Source organism: Lygodium microphyllum, chromosome 1 (genome assembly GCF_053477565.2).
Source record: "Lygodium microphyllum isolate KBCC chromosome 1, Lygodium_microphyllum_v1.1.10, whole genome shotgun sequence".
Taxonomy (NCBI): domain Eukaryota; kingdom Viridiplantae; phylum Streptophyta; class Polypodiopsida; order Schizaeales; family Lygodiaceae; genus Lygodium; species Lygodium microphyllum.
In genome coordinates this window covers 201009547-201034330 of record NC_141135.1, presented here as the reverse complement: position 1 = coordinate 201034330, position 24784 = coordinate 201009547, and positions in this window count along the sequence as shown.

Here is a 24784-nt window from a genome sequence, read left to right as displayed (position 1 = left end):
GTGATGTTACTATTACTCATGAGAATACGTTTGAGAGATTTAGAGTCTAATTTCTTTCTATGAGCATAAGTAATGCTTCCAAAAACTTTCAAACAACTCACTATTAGCATTTGAGCAATAAAGGCTTCAAAAGGAGTTGTGCCTTTCAAGGCATAGTGGAAGATCTATTAACTATTATAAAAATGTATGTGTGTGAGCATAGTTTAGAGCCGACCTCAAAGATAGATAAGTTTAGAGCCGAAATCAAAGAGATAGGTACGAAAATTTAAAAAAAAAGACCTGAAATATATATAGTGGAGTGGTCCCAATATACAATATAGAATTGTTATTAAATTATCATTCCATTACATCGCAGTCAAGATGTCTAGCACCCACGACCGACATGGTGGGGATCGTGAGGCTTGGCTCAATCAATGTGTCCCCTGTCCATGCACGCAATGCAAATTGGCCATTCGTCGGAAACGTTGTTTGTCCATAGAGCATGTGCAACGGCATGGAGAGTTTCGAGTTGAGATAATTGATCAAGCAATCTTGAATTACGAGATTGCGGTAAGTTCTCTCTCATTACTGTATGACATGTAATTGATTTAAGTATAACAATTTGGGGTTATCTTAGAAGTTAGCTCCTTAACATTCTTAACGTCCCAAGTGTGGTGCGGACAGGTATCAAAATGACTTGCAAGGACAGACTGTTCCACAGAAGGTTTTGAGGTACTTTCCGCTGATACCGCGTGTTCGTCACATTTTTCGGAGGACCGGGACAAAGACTTGATATGGTCACTTAAGGAGGATGATCGTCTGAATGGAGATGTCCTAGTGGGAAACAGAATAGAGATGAAGATGGACGCATCCATGGAGTCCAAGGTGAACCGATTTTATATGCTGCATAGCGCTACGATGGAGAAGTGGCTGCAACGGTATGAGGATGCTCGAGCTGAGCGAGAGTCTACAAGATCTGACTTTCGACGGAGTACGCGGCAACGGCCCATTCGATATCTGAAGGGCTTAGAGGAGATGCCTCTACTCATGTCCACTAGATGGCTACATGAGGCCCTAACCAAAGCATCTCAAGATGGAGAAACAGTTACTGAAGAAGAGTGGGACTTCTCACGTGGATGCAATCCCAAGGTATGCAATCCCAAGAAATTACAATCTATACTGCAAATCGCAACCAATATACTTGTTCTTCTCCCAGTATATGGTCCATAGTGCAGCATGGTCACGTGGACGACATTTCAGAGTAGAGCACATCGACAAGTTGAGCTCGACACTGGACTGTGGAGTGATGGCAATGTTTGAGCAAGAAAGCCGACGACGTGCCACAGATCCAAACCGTGTAGTTGTAGAGATGGAGTATTTCGGATGTTTACAGAGTATCCTTGCAGTGGACTATCGAAGTTTCTCCGTGACCATATTTGATGTGCAATGGTTCAAGGTTACTCTCGAAGGAGCAGGTGCAACTGTTCGGCGAGGGCCAAGTGGCTTTGTTGAGATTGACTCAACGAAGAAGTGGACCGATTTGAGTGATACATTTGTTTTGCCAAATCACTGTGAGCAGGTAAGAGTCCCTAATACTTGATGCGCTTTAGCAATCTCAAAGTGGAATTTTATACTAATCATAATATGAATCATGTCGTCCTTTTCCCTAATCCGCAACAACCTCAATGGTGGTATGTCATTCCCATGACATCTAGGAGTATCCCCGTGTTTGCCAAAACCCTCGTACCGATCGTAGAAGAGACACCTTTAATAGCGGCAATGACATAAGGCATACAAGAAACTAGGATGAATCACCTAGAGGACCAAGACATCTCACCTATGGAGATAGAGGATGGGTTTTTTGAAAATGAAGCAGAGTCCTCATTTTGTGGAGAATTTTGTATAGATCTCCCGGTGTATACTGAGCTATGTCAAGATGAGATTGTGGAACCCTAAACAAAAGTGACTCGATCAAAACGTTCCTCCCACTACAACAATGCTACTTTTTGCAAATCGGTTAGGACAGTTTGTATGTTTTTGGAGTATGGTGTTTTGTATTATCTAATTTTTATTATTATTTTAAAATGAAGTCTTGCAAATTATGTCTTAGTTTTATTATGTCTTGAAATTCATTATCTAATATTATTATTTTTCCTTATATGTGCAGGTTTAGGATTTGGGCATGGATGGCAGGATGAGTCGCGATTTTACAGAGCGCGTTTCTCATCGGAGCAGCTAGCATGGGTCAGAGATAGAGCTGATGCATAGATTTCCCATTCCACCTCAGCACGATCGGCAGACTCTGGACGGTCCAATGCTTCGGTCTCTAGTAGATGCAGTCGTAGGTCTCGCTTTGCTTCAGAGTCACGTAGTCGAGGAGGAGGTAGCTCCTATTGTGGGGATACAGATGCAGTCTCTCCCACTCGCATTGCCACCAGGGAGTCGACACCGTCTTTCACTAGCGGTGGCGAGCAGACGTCTACTGCTCCCACTCCTTCACGCACCCCACTGATCACTCCTAGGGCCGACAAGAAGATCCTTTTTCACAGTAGCACTTATCAATTCAAGTTGTGTTTGACAAATTTGTATTAATGTCATGAAAGTACCCGTTTGCAAAATCTTGCAGGTTACTCGTGTCTCATAGATAAGGCCACTGGCCATTTATACATGAATGATGAGGGAAAAGCTGTCATCTCTAGGATGCATGAGTTGTGCCAACAAGTATTTTGGCACAACATTATAGACAAGTGGAAGGAGATCCCAGATGCCAACAAGGAGTACATAATCAATACATTGTATCGAGATTTCCCTCAGCTCTCTAGCAATGATAGATTTTTGAGAGGGTGGATGATGACGCATATGCGTGACTATCAGTCGCATAGGCGGTCTGATGCACGCGAAGTAGTCAAGTAGGGCAAATCGAAGCTGGAGTGGCTGAATACAGAGGACTGGAGTAATCTCCAGGATGAGGCAACATCCACTCCAGACAAGTGGAAGCAGCAGAAGGACATAGCAAAGGCGCGCTTGGACGCAGGATCGGTGCATCACCTTGGTAGCGATGGCCACGCAACATTCCTGGCAGATTTCGTAAGTATTAATAGGGTAGAGTACTCTAACTTAATGACATCCATGTTGATGTATGTATTTCGAACATGAATCTCAAGTACGTTGTTTTTCAATGTTTGTGTGCCACAACAAGGTTTTACGAATCGCGACCCGACTACACTAGAGGTGACATACGGGGAGAAGCATGGCTTGAGTGCCCTGATCGAGAAGCTCTATGCTCGCGGAGGACCGGTAAGTAGTAATAAATATCATTCCTAATTTGAGAAATCTGTCATTATATGCTAGTTTGTATTTGGTACTCACAATTATATATGTATTTGCTGTTGCAGGTTCCCTTCGGTAAGCCACTACAGCGAGAGGAGTTTTCTGATGTGGATGAGTCATAGAGAGCAGATTAGGCTACATAGGATTACTCCCCATCTTGTATTATGTAAGGCCTTATGGCCTCTATCCTCCATATGTAATAGCTAAGTGTATATGATTCGGACTTCTATGTTGTAGCATGACTCCATATACACATCTCCATGTTATTCACCACATATTGATGTACAGGTGTATACATATTTGCTTTGTCGCAGTAGCACTTATCAATTTAAGTTCTGCTATTTTCTTTATCAATGCAGTGCACATTTGTGTTAATTAATGTCATGAAAGTACTTGTTTGCAAAGTCTTGTCATTATTTGGGATCGATTGTCTAACTTCTTTGACAGCAGGAATTGTCTCTTAGCCCTATGTGGCTCTAACTATGGCAGGGCTGCATCTGCAGCCCTACCACAAATTTTTTTTTTTTGCAACCGTCGGTATTAGCGTTGCAAAATAATTATACAATTGTCGGTATTAGCGTCGGAAATTCCTCTGTAACCATCGCTAATTTCGTTGGTATTAGCGACACTAATACCGACAAAATTAGCGACGAAAATAGCGAGGCTAATACCGACGGTTTTGTAGTGACGCTAATAGCGATGACGGGGATATTTTTCATATATAAAGAAAACGTCATTATAAACGTCATTATAGCATGTATATGTTGTAGTGCTTAGGTCACTACGCTCAGCTCCCTTCTTTTTACATGCCCAAGTATGGAAACCTAAAGAAAGATGTGTCAAAAAACGATACTACTTTCTGATCGGGCTATAGGAGTCCTTGCCTCATAGGAGCTCCTCAATGAGTTGTCCTTAGTTAGGTAGGTAGTTCAAACGACCACTTAGGATGACCTCTTTGATAGTTCTTTCTGGCTTGGCCGTGTTGGAGTAGCAGATTAGTGACTAGCTTTGGGATTTCTCTTAAATTATGCTAGGCCTACTCCTTGTGGATTTCTTGCCTTGGTTTTGTCAGGGGTTCGGGTGAGAGTTGTGATGTGTTTTGTTGTGTATCTATTTTGTATAAGCTTGATGCTCTTTGTGGTTGTGTTTATGTGCAGATCAATTCATGGGATTCGACGTGCTGAGTCGCTCTATCCCGTGATCGCCAATGAGCGATGATTTTTGACTCTGAGAAGTGCTTAAAAATAGCCAAAAAATTTGAATTTCAAGGGAAAAATAGACTTCGTTGAAGGCGGCAACTACAATCAGTACAATTTTAAGCGAAAAGCCCTTAAAGTTCTTTAAAGACCCATCGAGCGACGGTTGGGGAATTTCCATAACTTTTATAACTATCGGATGAGACTTCAGGAGATGTGCGATAGTGGGGGACTTTGAGACGGATGTGCTGGATTTTTCAAATCGCGATTCTGACGCCAAACAATCAAATGGGGGTGCCCGGAGTCCAAATCCCAAAAGGGACTTAAGTAAAAAAGGACTTAAGGGGCTTAATGGATTGGGGGGGCGGGGGGGTGTGACTCTTGGGGCCACCCCCCCAAAATTTTCATGTGAAGGGGGGAGGGGGCCCATTTTTTTTCAGCGCGGGCAAGAAAAATGAATGCCATGGCTTCTTGGGCAACGTTTGTTTTTGGAGAGAAGGGGGGGATGCTATGGAGCCTCAATGTAACCCCATAAACCAATTGCATCACTGATATTCTTGCTTCCCAAGCTCTCCATTGCCGGTCTTTGCACAACCAATGGATGCCTGGACATGAAGAACCAGTTTCAGTATTTCTCTCTTCTCCAAATGGTGCTTCACATGGCAAGAATCAAGAAGAGAATGCGATGACGGATGCTTGGCCAGCATGAATCGGATCGCTCCAAGATCAAGAGGAGACTGAAGGGAGATGTTCAACATTCAAGATTTGTTGCTAGTTAGTCCGTAGGCAACCCCAAAAAATAATCAAAAAACCGGCAACACATAAGTAAGCGGTATGCGTCATTTTTACAAAGGAAATTTACTTCTTTTTTATGTTTGATGGTTGAAATTAAATTCATATGGAAAAAAAATTGTTTGGATCTTGTTTGCATTATGATTGATGGCTGTGAATAAAAGAAATGTAGATCCGTAATAATAAATAGTCACAATAATTAAATTATAGCACGAAAAGTACATTTTTAGTGTAAAAATAAAGGTTTCATTGATTTCGGGTGGAAAAAAGAGATGCGCGTGGGAAAAAAATTATGAGACAAAACATCTTTCAACTGTCATAATTAGTCACTAATCATAAATCATAAAATAATACATTTTTATGCACAAATAAATAGAGAAAATAAGCTTAAAATAGGAAAAAATAAAATTTTTGCATTATAAAAACCTAGAAAATTATGATTCGTGGTTGTTGCTATATAACAAAGCTAAGGCATGAAGTTTGGCTTTATTTTGGCTTTTTTAATGTGTTATGGTTCATGATTTTTCTGTTTTATATGAAAAGTACATACAAAATAAAACCCTACACCTATGCAAGGCAGCATAACCTAAACATTAAAGGGAAAGGGTGATGCTAAGAGATTAAGAGGACTGAGAGGGTTTTGAATCTTTAACACACTTGATTGTGCATTGCATTTAGAATTGCGATATTTTAGTTTAAGAGGCTAGTAGCACGAGAAATCGGTGCTAGTCTCCATATATCGAAGCATACGTTTAGTGAAGATCATGAAATGATTGTTTTTCCACATCAAAAAGTGCTAATTTAATGAATTTTTTTGTGCACTAGGATCCTATTCACTATGCATGACGCATGACATGGTATCAATCCTGGATTACATAGCAATTGTCTTCCTAGGATATGACTTATATGTGGAGTGGAAAGGAGCCTTTGCTGTAGGTCAGTTGTATGGTTTCCTTGGGACTATTTGGTGAGGATCTATATATTCCTGGATTGTACAAAACAAGAAAAGAGTGGAGTTTGTGTGTTATGTTTTATATGTTGGAGCGACGCATCTTGGGGCCAATCCCCGAGGTGTAGGAGAGTCGCAGTGGAGAAGCGGCAATCAGCCGAGGGGAGCTTCCTTATGTTTGTGTTACGAGGCACTATGCCTATATGGTATGGGATCTCCCTCTAAGGAGAAGGGAAGGTAAACGTTGGACTACATATCAGCTACAAACGCATAGTTAAGTCTATCTAGTGTACATTGGTGTATTACAGATGCTCCTGGCCCGTGAGGCCATATGGTGGGGTTGTCTGTTGTGTGCATGAGGTCTGGCTAGTGCCACAGCCAGTGCTGGCCCATTTTAGGTCCCATTAGTTTTACAATGCACCTAGTTCTTGGCAATGTACATCTAATAAGACTTTTGGTGACATCTCCCCCCTAAGGAGTTAAAAGTCTTCATCGATGATCTAGGGGTAGCCACCACAAGGGAAAGACAATTGATAATTTTAAGGAAATATTTTGAGTATTGTAGACAATTCTGCATTCCTCTTAATCCATGAAAGTGTGTCTTTGGGGTGCCCTATGGGATATTATAGTCAATTTGGCTGGTATTATGACTGACCCTGAAAAGATAAAGGTTATAATAACTATGAGTCCACCACGTACTCCGAAAGAGATACATAACTTTCTATCATCAGTGGGATATTATCAGAGATTTATCAATGCACTGGCAAAAAGAGTGTTGCCATTGATAAACTTGCTATCCTTTAACTATCTCTTTATTTGGAGTGAAGAATGTCAGCTATTTTTTGAGTATGTGAAGCAAGAACTAGTGACAAAGCCAATCCTAAAAGCACCAAGAAGAGATCAAGTTTTCTATATATTTTCAGTAGTCACAATGCATAGTATCAAACACTATTTAGCTCAAATTTGGGAGGAGAAATGGTATCATCCAATTGCCTTTGCTAGCAAGAAATTGGGTATATCTAAAGTTAATTGTATTTATATGGAGAAATTGTGCCTTGGAATGATTTTTGCAACAAAGAAATTTTGGCACTATATTTTCTATGAGAAAGTAGTATTTTTTACGAAGGCACAAGGACTTAGACTATTGATGAACAAGTTGCAGCTTCCCAATCGTTTAGCAAAGTGATTAATCACTTTGTAGGAATTTGATTATGAGATTAGGAGTAAGCCACCAAAGCTGCAGGGTATTAGGGAATGTCTTGTGGATTTGAGGGAGTCGAAGGAAATTCCAGCTAAAGGAAGTGACATTGAAGGTCTATTTAAAATCGATACAGCTTCCATCCCTTCTTGGTATGCATCTATAGTGCATTTTTATCTACAGGGGGATTTGGGGCTACTTTATCAAAGTCTGAGAAGAGAAAAATTAAGCAACACGTACTACGCTTTTCGATTATAGCAGGTGTCTTGTATCGGAGAGATGTAGATGATATTTATCGTCAATGTGTAGCACCTGATGAGATACCATTCATTCTTGAGGAATGCCATGATTCAACATGTAGGGAACATTTTACTGGATGGCTTATTGCCTAGAAAGCTCTCCATGCTAGCTATTAGTGGCCATGGATCTTCCAGGATGCTTTTAGTTATGTTAAGCATTATGATGTCTATCATAGACACAATGCCAGAGAGAATCGTAAGCGCCCCCTAAACCCTATTTTAGTTATGTTACCCTTTGAGAAATGGGATATTGATTTTGTTGGACCAATATACCCTTCATCAACTACACGTAAGTGGTATATTATTGTAGCAACAGACTACTTTACAAAGTGGTTAGAAGCTCAAGCAATGATGAAGGATATCGCTAATTTAAGGAGACGGAAAGTTTCATTATGGAGCAAATTGTTTGCCATTTTGGTCCAGCTAAACAGATAGCGTCTAATCAAGGAACACACTTCTTGAATAATGCTATAGTAGCCTTGATGGAATCTTTGAAGATTAAGCACAATAACACTACCCTGTATAATCCTCAAGAAAATGGTCAAGTTGAGAGTACAAATAAATTGCTTGTGAGAGTCTTATCCAAGATAGTGTCAGAAAGTAAATGTGATTGGGATAAGAAAGTATATGTTATAGTGTGGGCTTACAACATGAAATTCAAGAGAGCTACAAGCCACACCCCATTCCTTCAAGCTGGTGTATGGGGAAGATTGCATTTTGCCAATGAAAATAGAGCTACCCACTATGCATTTTGCTCTCAATCATTCATTGGGAGAGGCAAAAGCATTACAAAAAAGATATACTTCTCTTGCACATCTTGATGAGATTTAGTTGTAGGCTTTATTACATCAAGAAGTAGGGAAGAAAAAAATAAAAGCACTTCATGATCTTTGGGCTAAGAAATTTAAATTTGTGAAGGGTCAGTTGGTGTTGTATTATGATGCTCCTTGTGACCTATTTCCTAGTTAGTTGGAACCCAAATGGGATGGGCCATACAAAATTGTACATTTAGGAAAGCACAGCTCTATTCTTTCATCACACTAACTGAAAGAGACTTACACACATAAGTATGACTAGCCAAGACTAACTGTGGCTAAGTCACTGACTGCACCGACATATTGAATGTCACACACGTGTATAGTTGTATCCAGCAAATGTCAATCACACACATAAAGATAGACTGCCTGAAGAGTAACGGGAGCTTGATATTCTAACACTCCCCATCAAGCTCAAACCATCTGATAAACTCCAAGTAGTTGTCTAAAATATATGAACTTTTCTTTACCAAGAGACTTGGTAAATATATATGCTACCTAGTTTTTGGTCTTCACATGAATCAAGTCAATCTACCTTGTAAGAACCATTTCCCTGATGAAACGGTAGTGAACCTCAATATGTTTGGACCTAGCATGGTAGATAGGATTTCTAGCCAACATAACACTGTTGAGGTTATCACAATGCAATCTCACTCTGCTTTCTAGCTGTATTCCCAAGTCTTTCAATAGTTTTATCAACCAAACTGCTTTACAAGCCACTAAGGCAGCTCCTATGTACTCAGCTTTTGTACTAGACATTGCAACAATAGCCTGTTTCTTACTTTGCCAACTAATCATCCTGTTGCCCAATCCAAATGCATAACCACTGGTTGACCTCCTGTCATAGGCACAACCACCCCAATCAGCATCAGTAAACCCAGTCAAGTCAAGAGATTTTCCATATGCATAAAACAACCCATAATCTCTAGTACCTTTTACGTATCTCACGATCCTCTTGATTGTATCTAAATGTGATTTGCGAGGCTTTTGCATGAATTGACTAATCAGCCCCACTGCATAACATAAGTCAGGACGGGTAATAGTCAAGTATATCAAGATGCCCACCATCTGTCGATACATGGTCACATTCTCTATGTCATTCCCAACATCAATCTGTAGCTTGATATTCTGATCAAGAGGTGTCTCCATAGGCTTGCATTCAGCCATACCATACTTTTGTAACATGTCATGAGCTTATTGCTTCTGTAGCAGCCATATACCTTGAGGCATAGAGACTACCTCAATCCCAAGAAAATACTTTAGTTCACTAAGGTCTTTGACTCTGAATTCAACATGTAAACATGATTTAATTTCAACAATGCTCTCTTCATCATCTCCACTGATGATAAGATCATCTACATAAACCATTAGAAACACATATCCATGATCTATCTTCTTTGTGAATAGATTGTGATTTGCATCACCCAATCTAAATCCATGTGGCTATAAGTAACTGCTGATCCGAACGTTCCATGCTCTAGGTGCCTCTTTTAGCCCATATAAAGCCTTTTCTAGCTTACATAGATGTGTAGGAAAGTTCCAGTGAACATAGCTTTCAGGCTACTCCATATATACTTCCTCAACCAAATCACCATTCAAGAAAGCATTCTTGATGTCCATTTGCTATAATTTCCAGCCTTTGCATGCTGCTAAAGCAATGACAATTCTGATTGTTGCCTTTTTAGCCACCACACTGAAAGTCTCCTCATAGTCAATGCCATATTGTTGTGCATACCCTTTCGCAACTAGCCTGGCCTTCTAGCATTCTAACAAACCATCTGACTTGCACTTAACCTTATACACCCATTTGTAGCCAATGGGGACTTTTCCTTCAGGCAACTCAACCAATTTCCATGTTTCATTTTCAACAAGGGATATATACTCCTCATCCATGGCAGCACACTAGTTATCATCTATAACTGCATCATCAAACTTTGTAGGTTCTTTCTAACCTGTCACACTAGCCGTATATGCATAATGGCGGGCTAAATAACTAGTGTATGTAAACCTGTCAACTAGTTTTTTGACTCTCTCAGATCTCCGTAACTGTGGCTCACTCTGAGCTTGCCTCTCATGAGGCAGTACATAACGACTTTGCCTTGCTTCAGGTGTCATAACAGATGGAATGCCCAACTCACTATCCAAACTATCAATGCTAGATGACTCATAACCTATTGTAAGTGGACCTGCCACATCCTCAAGCATATTTTATTTTTCCTTATCCAATCTCCCCCTCACTGACTTATCTGTGTTAATGGACATAGGAGTATGACATCGCGAGCGTCTTGACCAAAGACTTATTGTAGGTGACCTATCACCTATAGGACTACTCATAGATGTACTCACTATAGGTGTATTTTAAGAATTACTAGTGCTGATTGATCAATCAGTAGCCATTGCAACAGGATTACCATACCACGATGCCAATTCATCAAAAACAACATCTCTGCTAATAATCAATGTCTCATGTGTAGATGGTACATAACACTTGTAAGCTTTCCGGTCTTGTGTATAACCAAGGAACACACTCTTGACAGCTTTAGGATCTAATTTCTTCCTATTTTCATCAGGAACATGCACATATGCAATGCTACCAAATACCTTCAAGTGTGAAATGTTAGTCTTATGACCATACAACCTCTCATATGGAGTTACATCATGAATCCCTACTGCAGGGTTTCTATTCAGCACATAGGCAATAGTCACTACTACTTCAGCCCAATAACCATTTGGAAAACTCTTCTCATTCAACACAGCTCTTGCCAATTCTATAAGTACCCTATTTTTCCTTTCTACTACACCATTTTGCTGCGATGTATAGCTGCAAGTTAACTGTTTTCTGATCCCATGTTTAGCAAGGTACCTATCAAAGTAATTAGATATATATTCTCCACCTCCATCTGATCTAAAATATGAAATTTTACAGCTCAACTCATTTTCAACATGCTTCTTGAAATCCTTGAATACATCAAACACATCATCCTTATGTTTCAGTATGTAAAGCCAAGTATACCTGTTGCAATCATGAATGAAGGATACATAGTAATAAGCACCACCAAACGAATCATTATGAGATGGACCCCATACATCTAAATGTACCAACTGCAAGGGTCATGAACTATTCCGTACATGTCTCATAAATGGAAACCGTGCTTGCTTTCCAAACTGACATGCATCACATACATGTCCAAAGCCATGATACTTGAACTTAGGCAATCCAAGCACAATCTCCTTCTACTACATAGATTTCAGCTTTTGTACATTCACATGGTCAATCCGTTTATGCCATATCTCAACATCTTGTATAGCACCATCATCATGTGCAAACATGGTTGCTTTCAATTCTGGAATAGACACATGAAGAGTAAATATTTTGCCATATCTTCGACCTCTAGCAATCAATTTGCATCCATTACCATATTCTTCAACAAAGTATCCATCTCTATTAAATCTCACCTGCAGATTCTGTTCTACTTGTCAAGATTGTGGGAGAGAAGGAAGGAGTCTCACTTGAAGCTTTCTTGCTTGCACAATGGGGGAAGACATACAAGGGTGGAGGCTGAAAACAGTTTTCCTCTTCTTAGTTGTGTAAGCCAAAAGAACTCAAGTACAAAGAAAATAGAAGAACCCTAGATATGGGTCTCAAACCAAACTCAACTAACTAAGGTGGCATACTAACTGAGCCACGAACTAGAGTAGATAAGGATAGCTATCATGTAGCTATTATTCAGGGGCGGTGTACCAACCGCGTCTGCAACTGACAAGTCGGTGACATAAATACACAACGGTCACCCTGGCGTATCACGAGTGGAGCTCGATATCTCAACACTCCCCCTCGAGCTCAATCCCAATTCCTGCACACCGAGCAGGTCTCTGAACTTGCGCAGCTTCTTTGCGCCCAATGCCTTCGTAAATATGTCAGCTACCTGATCCTCTGTGCTGACATAAACTAGATCAATAAGACCTAGTAAAACCCTCTCTCGCACATAGTGATAATGCACCTCAATGTGCTTTGTTCTAGCATGATAGACTGGGTTATTTGCCAAGTGTATACTACTCATGTTGTCACAATAAATGACAACTGGCCCATCTGTAGACTGATGCATATCATAAAGTAGCTTATGCAACCAAGCTACCTCACATGCAGCCATTGTTGCACCCCTGTACTCAGCCTCTGTGCTCGACAAGGCAACTGTAGGCTGTTTCTTGCTGCTCCAAGTGACTGCAGCACTCCCAAAAGAGAACACATATCCACTGGTAGATCGTCTATCAGAAATACTACCAGCCCAATCAGCATCAGTGTATCCATGCAACTGTATCTGAACCCCAGTCTCATAAAATAGTCCATACTGCAATGTGGACTTCACATACCTGAGTATGCGTCTAGCCGCATCCAAATGTGGTTTCCTTGGAACCTGCATAAACTGACTTACCAATCCAACAGCATCGCTCAAATCTGGCCTGGTAATAGTCATATAAATCAAACTTTCTACTATGCGTCTGTACATAGTAGGGTCTTCTAGAAGCTCACCTGCATCTGTGCTCAGCTTCACATTCTGCTCCAAAGGAACTGAAATAGGCTTACAGCCTGTCATCCCATATTTGGACAGCATGTCCAATCCATACTGCCTCTGCAAGAGCTGTATCCCACTTGGTGATCTAATCACCTCAATGCCCAAGAAATAACGCAGCTCTCCCAAATCCTTCATCTCAAACTTCTGATTCAATAGCATTTTTACATGAAGGATATCTTCATCACTGTCACCTGTCATAATCAAATCATCAACATAAATGACAAGTAGCATAATACCTTTCTCTGTTTTTCTCACATAAAGTGAGAAATCTGCCTTGGAAATCTGAAAGCCAATAGTGACAAGATACTGTCCTATCTTGTCAGACCATGCTCTAGGTGCTTGCTTCAAGCCATACAAGGCTTTCTTCAACCTGCAAACAAACTCAGGATGAACAGCATGCACATAACCTGGTGGCTGCTCCATATAGACCTCTTCTTGCAAATCACCATGCAAGAAGGCATTCTTTACATCCATCTGATGTAAAGACCATCCCTTTGATGCAGCCATAGTAATGACCGCTCTTACGGTTGCCATCCTTGCAACCGGACTGAATGTTTCTTCATAGTCAATACCATATGTTTGTGCATACCCCTTGACTACTAATCTTGCCTTGTATCTGTTCACAGAACCATCTGCATTGTGCTTCACCTTATAAACCCACTTACAGCCAATTGCATTTTTACCTTTAAGCAAAGGTACCAATTTCCATGTAGCATTTGCTTCCAAGGCATCCATTTCTTCATCCATGGCTTTCTCCCATTTTTCTTTACCCATGGCTTGCTCAAAAGAAGTGGATTCTGGTTCATGTATCACTTTGACCATATATGCATAGTGAATGGCTGTAAATCCATCATATTTCAGCCTATCCACAGGATACCTAGCTCTCGTAGACCTGCGCAAAGTAGGTTCACTCCCAGGTGCTCTCAAAACATCCCTGGTCTTCCTTACTCCAGGTGTAACAATAGAAGGAATACCCAACTCATCATCAATGCTCTGTTCTGAGCCACTGGATTCACCATCCACATAAGAGTGACCTGCATTCACATCAAACATGGGCTGATCAACCTTCTCTTTTCCTTTTCGTGATACCTGTATACCACTATCTGCATTACTTTGAGAAGATTCTCCTGATCTCAATCTGCCTGTCCATGGCAAAGAATGTGAACCACTGCTAGAGAACACTCCAGGTCCACTAATATTTTGTGAATGCTGCTGTGAATTCTGTGCAGCATTACCATTTTGTGCATCTACATCATCAATCACATTTACTGGTTTATACCAGCTACTCATCTCATCAAAAACAACATCTCTGCTCACTGTAAACTTACGAGTAGAAGGGTTATAGCATCTATACCCTTTTTTCTGCAGAGAGTAACCAATAAAGATGCACTTCTCAGCTTTTGGATCCAACTTGGATCTCAACTCATCTGGCACATGTACATAGGCAATGCAACCAAAAATTTTCAAATGAGAAATATCTGGTTTCCTACCAATATACCTCTCCTCTGGAGTCATTCCATGTATTGCTGCAGTGGGAGTCCTGTTCATTATGTAGACTGCTGTAGCAACTGCTTCAGCCCCATAAAAATCTGGCAAGTCTTTTTCATTGAGCATGGCACGAGATACCTCTCCAATACGCCTGTTTTTCCTTTCTGCAATTCCATTTTGTTGTGGGGTATAACTGCATGAATATTGCTGCTTTATGCCATGCTCCTGCAGGAACCTTGCAAACTCATTTGAGAGGTACTCTCCCCCTCCATCTGACCTTAGGCATTTTATTTGCAAGCCTGTTTCTTTTTCAACCATAGCTTTAAGAGTTTTGAAATGCCCAAAAACTTCACTTTTCTTTTTCATAAAATACACCCAAACTTTTCTGCTATAGTCATCAATAAAACTGACAAAATAATGACAGCCTCCAAGAGATGCAGCTTTAGTTGTCCACACATCAGAGTGGATTAATTCCAATGGCTTATTACTCTCTTGAACATGTCTAGAAAATGGTTTCCTTGCCTGTTTTCCAAACTGACAGGCTTCACATACCTTATGCATTTCTGCAACCTTGAATTTTGGCAATCCTGCAACAATATTTTGGGCCTGCATTGATTTAAGTCGATGTACATTAACATGACCAATGCGTTTATGCCAGATATCAATATCTGCAACTACACCGGTCCCATGTGCAAACATTGCTGCACTCAATTCAGACATGTCTGCATCCAACATAAACATTCTGCCCTTCTTCTTTCCTTTTGCTATCAAGCGACCTTTATTTTTCATATCCTCAACAAAGCATCCATGAGGATTAAATCTAACCTGCAAGCCCTGCTCAACCATTTGACCAACAGAAACTAGATTCTTGGTGATATTCGGGACATGAAATACATCGGACAGGTATTTCTTTTTCCCATCCTGCATAAACAAGGGAATTTTTCCAATCTGCACAATAGGATGTGCAGTATCATCACCAATCTCCACAAATCCTGGTTTTTCCATTTTCCTTGCATCCTCCATCCATTCTGCATGACCTGTCATGTGGTTTGATGCACCTGAGTCAACATACCATACATCATTGCTTTCTTCTGCACTTGTCACAGAATTATTCATGTGCTGCACCATGAACAAATGCTCATTTCTGTCATCACCCTGTCTACTAGAAGATGCATGATTCCCTTGTTGTAGTTTTCCATTCATGATGTCATTCTGCTTTTTATAGCAGTCTTTAGCCATATGACCCATTTTACCACAGTAGTAGCATTCAACATTACTGTTTGCATTTTGACCTCTTTGCCATCCACCACGACCTCTTTGGCTCCCCCTGCCTCTAGAGTTACCACGTCCTCCTCCATAGGACTGGTTTTCTTGAGTTTGCTGCATATTCTGATTTCTACCACGGCCTCCAAATCGACCTCCTCTACTTCTGCCTCTACCTCTTCCAGCATTTGAGTAGAAGACAGCTTCTTTTGAAGTTCCTCCTGAAGAAGATGCATCACCATTTCTCTGTTCCTCAGAAATTAGAAGAGCAATCAACTCCTCAAAATCAGGAAATCTTTCACGAACTGAAATGGATGTCCGAAACTGTGCATAATCCTTTCCTAGACCATTCAAGGTCACAGAAATTAAATCATCATCTTCCACTGGTGACCCAATGGAAGCAAGTGCATCTGCAATCTTCTTCACCTTCATGTGGTAGTCGTTGATGCTCATATTTTCTCTTTGCACATTGTGCAACTCTTGCTTGAGCTGCATTTTCCTGGCTTGCGTATTTGTGCTATACATTTTTGACAAAGTATCCCATGCCTCCTTTGGCGTACTTGCATCCTGAATATGCACAATCATAGAGTCTGAAATGCTGATAGACAGCCAATACATAACTTTCCTGGCTCTCTCATTCCATGCTTTAAATGCCTGCATTTGCTGTTGATTGGGAACATCAGGAAGAACTGATTCTTCTTCATTTCCTGCAACAAATTCCCAATATCCTTTTCCCATAAGGAAATTCGTCATTCTAAACTTTCATGCTTGGAAGTTGTTCTTGTCAAGCTTTTCAGTGACAATCTGTGAAAGAGAATCAGATGCCATTACAGAAGACTGCAAAAAATTCTGTCACTGCAAAAACCACAGCTTCACCCTCACAAGGGAAAATCTGCAAAACTGGCGAAAGTGGTATTTGACCACACAGTCACTTTCTAGTGATGATTTTGCATCAACAAGCAACAGGGATGATTCTGTAACTCCCAATGTCTCTACGCACAAGCATACAATGTAATTTTTACAGTAACTATTCACCGACCTGTAGAACAGTGGCTGCACAGCATAAAACTGGGCCTTTTCCTGAGTGCGTGCAGAAAACTTCCGCCTCCAAAACAGGCCCCGAAATGGCCTCAAATCAAAAAAACAAGGTCGTCGAGGGCTAAAGCCCCTTCCCGCAGCATATACTGCCCTCTTGCTTCACCGCGAAGGGCGTCTCAACCTGAGACAATGCACTCCTGCACTTTCCGGCTGTGCTACCTGCAGAGATCTGCTCCCAAAACAGAAAATGAAAGCAACACTGCTCCTCTTACCAGAACACCGCGAGCTTGGCTTGCTTTCTTGAGCTCCTTACCACGAACAAGGCTCTGATACCATGTCAAGATTGTGGGAGAGAAGGAAGGAGTCTCACTTGAAGCTTTCTTGCTTGCACAATGGGGGAAGACACACAAGGGTGGAGGCTGAAAACAGTTTTCCTCTTCTTAGTTGTGTAAGCCAAAAGAACTCAAGTACAAAGAAAATAGAAGAACCCTAGATATGGGTCTCAAACCAAACTCAACTAACTAAGGTGGCATACTAACTGAGCCACGAACTACAGTAGATAAGGATAGCTATCATGTAGCTATTATTCAGGGGCGGTGTACCAACCGCGTCTGCAACTGACAAGTCGGTGACATAAATACACAACGGTCACCCTGGCGTATCACGAGTGGAGCTCGATATCTCAACACTACTATCTATCCAACTAACAAAATATTATTGGTTATCATAGGTACATGTAGTACATCATGCATGCTCTTTTTCTTGCCATCAGGCATCAACAAAGGTACAACTTCTTTATGCTGAATAGTATGCTGGATGTCATCCCTAGTACAAGCATGTCCATGTGAACATGCAACCATCTCATCAAACCATTCTCCATGGAGTGTCATATGATTTGAAGCCCTTGAATCAATGTACCATCTCTCATCTCTATTCTGCCTAGGTGCGTTCTTAGACACATGCTTCATGGCAAACAATCTGTCAGCCTGCTCATCATGAGCACCGTTAGAAGATGCATAGTACCCATGTTGTTTTCCCTTTGCTTTCATATCTCCCTGCTTCTTGTAACAATCATTTGCAATGTGTCCATATCTACCGCAGTAATGAAAATACTTATCTCTGTTTGATAGATCATTTGCCAAGTCCATTCAAATGTCACTACAATCATATAATCCTTAGACACTAAAGATCCAATGGTGGCAAGCTGATCCGCTATGTTCTTGATCTCTGTAGTGTAGGCCTAAATGCTTCTACCATTCCTAGACATGTTATTGAATTGTTGCTTTAGCTGAATCTTTCTTGCATGTGTTACATTTCCATAATTCTTCATGAGTATGTCCCATGCATCCTTTGGGGAACTGCATCCAGTAATCTATATAACCATAGCATCTGATATACATAAGGAAAACCAATGTAACACTTTGCATGCTCTCTCAGTCCATGGTGTATGAGCCCTTTTCTGATCATTTGTCAGATTCCTTTCATGTATTTCAGGTTTAGCCTCATTACCTATACATAAGTCCCAATAACCTCTACCAACCGAAAAATTCTTCATACAAAACTTCCATAAAGAAAAAAATTTGTTCTCCAGCTTTTCTCCCACAATTTGAGTGATATTGTCAGTGCCTTGATCATTTTCCATAGTTGCAGCTTAGGTATTCAGTGATGTATACAACTTGTAACTATCTGACTCCTTTTCCTACAGTTCAGGAACAGCTTCCTACTATTCAGGACAATTTTCTACAATTCATGACAGTTTTCTTGACAACCTGCTTGTTGTAAACAGTATTCCAACAATGAAAAAACACAGTCAACTAAGTATAAACCAAGCTCAAATCAGTTCAAAACATTCTATGGTAGTGGCAAAACATCCCATCAACAAACTATGTCCATACAAGTATCAATGTTTGTATTATATGCAAGTAGCAGTACCAAATACAGCCAGCCCACTACTATAACCAACATTATTTTCTCTATTAAAACAAGAGTATTCAGACCTCATAATAGCCCCAAAACATCTCATTCAGTTGCCACTCTGTGTAGGAGTTGATACATGTCCAATTGGTCAGAACATATTGCATGTATGTCAAGTGAAGATGATAGGTATCCTTCGTGTAGACAATAACCAGTCAATACCCTGGTATAACCAGCAACAAATCAGTCCAAACTTTAGACTTTCAACACTCACAATATCCCAAAAAGCATCTACTACTCAAGTGGTATGATCCAAGCATTTGTTAATAGCAAATAAGTATCACATATACTTCAACCCTGTAGGTATATTATTTCCAAATTCAGAACAACAACGAGTTCATTGTTTCCAGTCTACAAATAAGCTCCAAAATTGAGCATTTAAGACTCCAATATCATCCTAAAATGCATGATAATAAGGACATATACATTGTTAGGATGAAATCCACCAGTGCCTTGGAATCACCTGCTGTTTATTGCAGTAAACAACCAGTCTGTACAGGTCTGTGTTGAATATCTCAAAATCTATGAGAAATTTAAAAAAACTTTAGTCTGCAAAGTTGTATATCACGTCAAAATGGTCAGATTAGCATTGTTTCTCCCAAAAAACATTAGTGGGTTGTTCACAAACACGTACAAAAGAGATTAAACTATTGTGACATGTATCATGTCGTAATACAAGTAACAAACAAATGAGTTCATGCACCTGTTCACAATGGGCCGGCAACACAAAGACATCACACAAATCCGTCAATGTTTTTTTGGAATCTATTTCGAGAAATCCAGATGGACCTCATCGAACTATTGGTCCAGCTCCTTCAAGTACCACTTTGAACCACTGCACATCGAATAGTATCATGGAGAAGCTACGGTAATCCACCATAACAATACTTTGCAAGTTCCCAAAATACTCCATCTCATCTATAACCGTGTTTGGATCTGTTGCTCGTCGTCAGTTCTCCTGCTCGAACCTTGCCATGATACCAGAGTCCATTGTGGAGCGTATTTTGTCAATACGCTCCATGCAAAAATGTCGTCCGTGCGACCATGCTACACTATATATTTTGTACTGTACATTGAAACACTCAAATTAGTTGTCGCATATAAAATATAGATACGACAAATCCTAAACATGTCATCACCTTTGGACTACATCCCCTCGAGAATTCCCACTCCTCCATTGAGACCTCCACCCCTTTGCAAGACGCTGCGGTCAAAGCTCCATGCAACCATCATGTTGACATGAACCGCGGCATCTCCTCCATGCCCTCGAAATATCGAATCGGTCGATGGCACGTACTACGTCAAAATTTAGATCGTGCTTCCTCTCGATCTTGCCTAGTGATCTGGTACTTGGCGAGCCACGTCTCCATAGAGGCATGGTGCAACATACAAAAGCGATTCACCTTCTCCTCCATTGCAGCATCCATTCTTTTTTCAACCCCATTTCTAACCACCATATCTCTGGTCAGTCTATCATCGTCCTTCAGTGACCATAGCATTTTGTTGTTTAGATCCACCGTTGGTAGCCATTGTGAAATATGCACTAGCGCCTCAGACACCAACCCACCTTCAGCCATGCTACCTTTTGGCTGAGCTCATTTTCGCACAAAGCCTTTGAGGGTTTTCATGAAGCGCTCCAAGAAGAACATCCATCGCGTATGGACATGTCCAGAAATCTCCACTTCATCTATAAGATGCACAAGAAGGTGGATTTGTATCATGAGCATGCTGGTAGGCAGGTATTTCTCAAAGAGACAGACCATCTCCACTGCTCCCCACCTCGCGGATTCAATAGAGGATGTCTTAATCTCCTTCTGTGAGATCCATTGCACCAAAGTCGACAACCTGTAAATGGCCCCGCATATTTCTAGAGTAATTCATCCTGCGATCGCAATCGGTAGTACAAACTGCCACAAATGAGAAAGCATTATGAACAATGGCTACACTTTAAATAGCAAAATGTGCACACCAATTACAATCCATTCGTAGTACAAACCTGACATATCTTATGCCAGTCATGGGATTTTAGCCCTGATAATTGGTTGTCTTTAGAAAATGCAGACCTGAGAGAATGCATCATACCCACCATCGGAGTCTAGATAGACTTGACTACTTGCTTCACAATGCACTCTTCTTTAGTGGACAAAACCCAAGGAGTGCGAGGTAGCTGCACACGACCATCAGCACTCGACTGCAGCCAAAGCGTCTCCATCTTGCCTACCTCCTTCAAATCCATTCGTGCCCCTATAGTGTCTCTCTTTCCTATGATGTGGTCCCATAGCAAGCTGCCCACATTCTTGAAAATATGTATGGGATCCAACTGAGAACCGCCGCATTCCGTTTGGATGTGACTCCACGTGGACCATTTTCAGCTCGTACCAGCTTGCAACATTCATACGTGTTGGAGGTCATCTAAGAAAACCTTCCCTGAGTTCATGACCCTCTGGCAACACTACAACAAAAAGGCCTCTTAGACGTGCTCTTAGACGCGATTTTTGAATTGAGAGAAAATCTTACAGGCGCATCTATAAGCCTGTCTAAATGCGCGTGTACCATTTCGTGTGTATAAGAAAATCCACATGTACCACTAGACGCACTTTATACACGCATAAATAAACATGCACACGAAAACCAAAATTATTAATTATTTAATTTATTTTGTGCGTCTACAAGCATGCCTACTTGGAAGATTAGATGGGCACATAGACACGTGCATAGACACGCTTTTACGTGCACTAGTAGACACGACCGCAAAACCAAAAATCTCATTTTTTTTAAAAGTATTTATTTTTTAAAATTAATTTGAATTATATAGCACATCTATGAGCACGTGTACTTTGCATTTTAGACGTGCATGTTTTGCAATTTAGACGAGCAAATAGACGCGAAGCACAGAATTGGAAAAAAAACCATAGAGCATGTCATGCTCTCTGGTTTTTTTCCCCCCTCCCATACATCAAATTGTGCATTTGGGAAAAATACAATGGATCTGAAGACACACGAATTGAAAACAAAAATCCATGTATTCATTATATATAAAATGCATTTACATGGGGAGTTAAGTGCTTGCAACCTAAGGTGTGGCTGCAAGCAGTAGACCATAGAGGAGGTATGGTGCTCCTCTACGAATCTGATAAAAAAGAAACATCTTCGCTAGCACCACCATCGCTACTGGTGTCGCTATCCCCCTCCTCGCTATGCTCCACATCGGGGTTTGCCTACACACACAAAAGATCAAGGTTGCTTACGTACAATTGCAAAGAAAAAGTTACAATTAGCCATACTTTTAATAGAAAAGTAAGAAAAACATACCTCCTCTGACTGTCGAATCCTCATAGCTCAGTTGTATTGGTCCTCAGTGATGAGACCCTCCTCATAGAAGTGAAGCCATGTGGTTGCATGGTTATGGCCTCAATGGTAACCTACCTCTCTAGGAGTAGGTATCCTACCAACGATAGTAGTCTACAAAACAATTATGATATACAAACAATTATGAGACACAATGTATTAGAGCAAATTATATTTAAAAAAATTAAAAATATAAATTATAAAAAATTATAAATAAAAATATACTTAGAAACTCTGCCTCCCACGACTCTCTGCCACCCGATACATAATGTGACGATCCCATAGTTTCCATTTGGATGCATCGCGCCTCTGCGTGCTGCTAGTTGTAATGTCTTCTCTCCTTGACCCTGCTCAACATAGACTGAAAGCATCCCTTCATGCTCACCACTATGCCTCCAAACTTCTCTCCACTATACTCATACGCAGAAAATAAATGTAAACACAACAACTAAGTATGTACAAAGTATCAAATCACACACACAACTTTTGGGTGGTTTTCACACCTCGAATGCGCAGCAATACGACAGCGCGGGTATACTCGCGTCTATCATTCATAATAGACACGCTTAGAGATGTGACTGCAGATGCGATAATAGCAAACACAGTTGCATGTCTATATCTGCGTCTGCTCTGGAATCTACACGCGTTGTGAGATGCGCTAAGTCGGCCGCTCTCAGGCCGAGAACTGCCATGATTTTTTTGTAATATAAAAGCTTCAAATTCATAGAAAGAAAGATCCTAATACAGAAAGAGAGAGAGAGAGAGAGAGAGAGAGAGAGAGGACTCGCCTTGGGTCTTTGGTGTGGATGGGTGGTGGCGTTGCTTCCTTCCCCTTCTTCCTCTCCTTGGTGAGTTGTTCTCCCTTGATGCTTGCTGCTTGTTGTCTCCTCTCTTTGCCTCTTGTTCCTCTTATTCTCCTCTCTTTTGTTCTCTCTTTCTTCCTCTCCTTGGCTTTCTTCTCTTTAGCTGTCTTCTGTTCCTTCTTGTCTCTTTGAAGTGAAAGAAGAGGCGAGTCATGAGGAGGTGAGTCATGAAGAGACTAGTGGAGGTAGATTGCATGTCGGCTGAACTTGAGCTACAGAACGCGCAAAAAATATTGTAGGGTAAAGACAAGCTCTTGAGTATTTAAAGTACACATAATTTTGATGTTTTATGATGCATGTCATGTAGGATATATTGTTGTCTAAAATTAAAAGGGTTTAGTAGCACGAGAAAGCTTGGTACTTGCCCTAAGCAACACAACAATCGCGGTTTAGAAGAAAAGCAAGAAAAGAACTGTTTTTGCACTTTCACAATGATGATTGTTAATTAATTAACTTGTTTGAGCACAGTAGTCATACACAATTGCATTGCACGCACCACATTGGTATCATATCCTGGATGCATAGCACTTGTTTGTATGAGCGATGACCTACGTTGAGAGTGTGAGTCCTAAGCTATAGGGTTAGAGATTCCGTTCTTTGGGAATTATTTAGTGAGGATTATCTATTATCTCCTGGATCGATGTATCAAAAGAGTGGATCTTATTTTGAATATGTTTTATGTGTTCACGGCACATCTTGGGGCCAATTCCTGAGGGGTAGGAGCGTCGTATCGGAGCTGTAGTGATCAATCACCAAAGGGGTGGTCCCTTTGCATGTTCTTATGTGTTGTATAATACCAATATATTTAATGACTTCCTCTAAGAAGTGTGACGAAAGAATTATCCATTGTTGGACTACAAAACCATACAAACACAAAGTTCTTAAATATTCCTCACCAAAGGCCATGTGGGGTGGTTTAAGGTGAGTAGTAGAGGCCCGACTAGTGCCTTAGAGGCAGTGTCGGGCCCGCTTTAGGTCCTAAAAAAACTCTCTCACTTTAATATTATATTAGAAAATTTTGGAATCTCCCAAGTTTCACTTTCAAATAAGGAGTAAAGATTTGATCAAGTGGCTAAATCTTAATCCCATATTCGAGAGTGGGACTTGGTGAGATTGCTTATATATTATCTAGGGATAATTTCTTCTTCAAGTAAGCGTATAAGATTTGACCATGTGTCCAAATATTTATCATATTAGAAATTTCTAAATTTTATGAAAATTTCAAATTCTTGAATATGTGGTTCTTTGAGGAGACTTAGGGTAAGCATCTATTACTACACATTTAGCACCTCTACCAAAGATCAACCGACCAACGGGTATATCAACTTGATAGTCCTCTTGTAAGATCTATGGGGGCCTACCTCTAGCAATACTTGATAGATGGGCCACCTTGCAAACCTAATAATCCTATAGTCCAAAAATTAATCCACATTAGCGACAATCACGTGGACTTTAGTGATGCAAACTTCAGGTTGTCTTAAATTGTCATTAGCCATTCAGAGAACCATGGAGGCATCTTTTTGGATTTCAAACACTAGCCTCTCCATTGTTTCTGAACCTAAAATTATGATGGAGGATCCTATGTTCACAATACCATGTTCTATTAATATTCCGTCAATATATGTTGCTACCCTTAGACAATGCTTTTTAGCATGATCAAACCAATCATCTCCTACCC